We start from the raw sequence: 3,554 nt of genomic DNA on the forward strand, positions 1-3,554 counted from the left end.
TGCAAACTTTATATGCCCCAATATAGGTGAATGCCAGGGCCAAAAGAATGGGAATGGGTGGGTAGGGAAGTGGGGGGCGCTATGGGGGACTTTTGGGGTAGCATTGGAAATGTAATTGAGGAAAATATGTAATAAAAATATTAAAAATTAAAATAAAATAAAATAAAATAAAAGTGAAATAAAAGAAAGCATCAGATGAATAGATATGAGTCAGAACAGTGATGTAACTGCATCCTCAGGTGCCATCATAGATCACAGTACGAGATTTTTTTTTCTCAGTGAGCTTCTTGAACACAGTCAGGCATGGATGCAGTTGCCGCTGAAAGGTAACAAGAAGATATAAAGAAGGTGATTGTGGCATAGGAGATATTTGTCTTTGGGCAGATTAGGTCTATAGAAGTCTAAGAAAGAGGCACAACCTAACATTCCCTTGCACTGAAGGCCAGGTTGAAGCTGTGTACGACTCCATTTGAAAACTGGCAGGCAACACTTTTGCCTGAAAGTGGTGCCATACATTTACCAAAATATTATTTTCTCAGAAATCTTGGAGTCAGTTTTTGGATTCTTGCCTCAAAAGTAAGACTACATGTTTCCCTCTGTGGTGATGCTAACTATATGTTATCATTTACATTTCAGAAATAAGATAGCTAAGTCATGGCTAGATGTTGAAAGATCATATGATTTGCAACATATCACAAGTAGTTTAGTTGAATGTGGTTACTCACTGTGCTGAAATATAATTGTCTCCATTTTTGAGTTTTCTACAAATTCAGTTTTCTCCTTTACTCAGTTATAATTTGGATCCAGTATTGATTTAGTTTTCACCACAAAGGCAGATGTTTAGTTTCTTTACATGAACAGCTAACTCCACTAAAGTGGAGTTACACCTTTCACCTAGTTGCATCCTGAACGTCTGGCGCACATTTTGTTTTTAATAAACAAATTGATGACAAGCTCCAAATATAAGACCTTTCAACATGCATCCATGGCTCAACTACCTTATCTCTGAATAGTAAATGGTATTTTAGGATAAGCATCAACACTTGAACAAATCCATAAGACTGGAGATGATTTAATACCTTAGTCCAGTAGTGAGCAACATGTGGGTCATGACCGTTTAGGGGATTGAGTAACCATTTTACAGGGGCACCAAAAACCACTGGAAAACACAGATATTTACATTGTAATTCATACCAGTAGCAAAATCCCAGTTATGAAGTAGTAATAAAATAATTTTATGATTGGTAGCCACTACAATATGAGGAATTTTATTAAAAGGTTGCAGCATCATGAAGGTTGTGAACCACTGCCTTAGTTCTTAAAAAATTCATAATTTTGATAAGGATTTACATCAAATCCGTTTTTAGTGTCTGTGCATATTTTATGTAGCATGCAATGGTACTTCATGATAACAAGTGCTATACAGAAATTATATATTTTCTTATTTTCTATTAATATGCAAAAACCTTTCAGTTCCCATTACTCTTATAACTATCAGTAACTATACCAGGTATGCTGAAAACAGACAAAACTGTTTTAACCTTTTAACTCTTTCACATTAATCCTTTGATTTTGCTGTCTTTCTTGACATTAACGAAGCCATTTCTCCAATCATGTATCTGCCATCTCAACTCTAATAAAAAATGATAAGTTGAAATGTACCTATAGAATAAAAGATGCTGTTCATCTCTGCACGTTAAATTTAAAATTATTGTTTCTACTTTCTTTTTATAGATTTTCCAAGTTCTTCACTTTACCTGGTTATTGTCTGATGAATCAAACTGATTTCAGATCTGCACCCTTACCCCCTCTTTAAAGTTTTTAGGATATATTGTAGCTGCCACACTCTCTATATATAAGTTATGAAATTCAGCATATTCCTCATTGAGAACATGGTTTTGGCTTTTACTATTAAATGTGCCAGACCACCTATGTATGTAAAATTGTAGAACCTGAGTTGTGACGATTTTGTCATCGCTGCACAGAGAGACATTTTTCATCTCCCCTTCTGTGACCTTAAAGGCACCATCCATGACCAACTCTAAAATTAGCAGTATGCTTCTCCATGTAATTATGCTTCTCCATGCAATACTTTTTCAAATCAAGTTCAAAATGCATAAATTCCCTTCACACAAATGTGGTACCTATTTGTCTTGATAAAAATGTAGTCATCTTCCAGGTCCATCCATTTCCCTAAGACTTTCATATATTCGTTGTTCTTAATAGCTGTATAGTACTCCATTGGGTAAATGTACCACATTTTCTGTGTCCATTCCTCTGTTGAGGGACATATGGGTTCTTTCCAGCTTCTGGCTATTATAAATAAGGCTGCTATGAACATAGTAGAACATGTGTCCTTATTAAATGTTGGAGCATCTCCTGGATATATATGCCCAGGGGTGTTATTGCTGGATCTTTCCGTAGAACTATGTCCAGTTTTCTGAGGAACCACCATACTGATTTCCAGAGTGGTTGTACCAGCTTGCAATCCCATCAGCAATGGAGGAGTGTTCCTCTTTCTCTACATCCTCGCCAGCATCTGCTTGTCACCTGAATTTTTGATCTTAGCCATTCTGAATGGTATGAGATAGAATCTCAGGATTGCTTTTATTTGCATTTCCCTGATGATTAAGAATGTTGAACATTTTTTTTTTTAGGTGCTTCTCAGCCATTCGGTATTCCTCAGTTGAGAATTCTTTGTTTAGCTCTGTACCCCATTTTTAATAGGGTATTTGGTTCTCTGGAGTCCAGCTTCTTGAGTTCTTTGTATATATTGCATATTAGCCCTCTATCAGATTTAGGATTGGTAAAGATCTTTTTGCAATCTGTTAATTGCCTTTTTGTCTTATTGACAGTGTCCTTTCCCTTACAGAAGCTTTGTAATTTTATGAGGTCCCATTTCTCAACTCTTGATCTTGTAGCACAAGCCATTGCTCTTCTCTGTTCAGTAATTTTTCCCCTGTGCCCATATGTTTGAGGCTCTTCCCCTGTTTTTCCTCTATAAGTTTCAGTGTTTCTGGTTTTATGTGGAGGTCCTTGATCCACTTGGACTTGAGCTTTGTACAAGGAGATAAGAATGTATTGATTTGCATTTTTCCATATTCTGACCTCCAGTTGAAACAGCACCATTTATTGAAAATGCTGTCTTTTTTCCACTGGAATCTTTTAGCTCCTTTGTGAAAGATCAAGTGACCATAGGTGTGTGGGTTCATTTCTGGGTCTTCAATTCTATCCAATTGATCTACCTTCCTGTCTGATAAAAACAGATACTATACTTGATCTTAGCCAAAAGGCTGAGAATTGATCTACCTGTCTGTCACTATACCAGTACCATGCAGTGTTTATCACAATTGCTCTATAGTACAACTTGAGGTCAAGGATGGTGATTCCCCCAGAAGTTCTTTTATTTTTGAGAATAGTTTTTGCTAGTGTACTGGCTATTTTTGTGTCAACTTGACACAGCTGAGTTATCACAGAGAAAGGAGCTTCAGTTGAGGAAATGCCTCCATGAGATCCAACTGTAAGGCATTTTCTCAATTAGTGATCAAGGGGGA

General features: G+C 36.5%; 1 pseudogene; it reads right to left on the minus strand.

The window, feature by feature from the left end:
* Positions 1 to 3,202: 3,202 nt before the first annotated feature.
* Positions 3,203 to 3,305, minus strand: LOC115030816 (annotated as a pseudogene).
* Positions 3,306 to 3,554: the final 249 nt, after the last annotated feature.

The sequence above is a fragment of the Mus caroli genome, chromosome 3 (assembly GCF_900094665.2).
Source record: "Mus caroli chromosome 3, CAROLI_EIJ_v1.1, whole genome shotgun sequence".
NCBI classification, from domain to species: domain Eukaryota; kingdom Metazoa; phylum Chordata; class Mammalia; order Rodentia; family Muridae; genus Mus; species Mus caroli.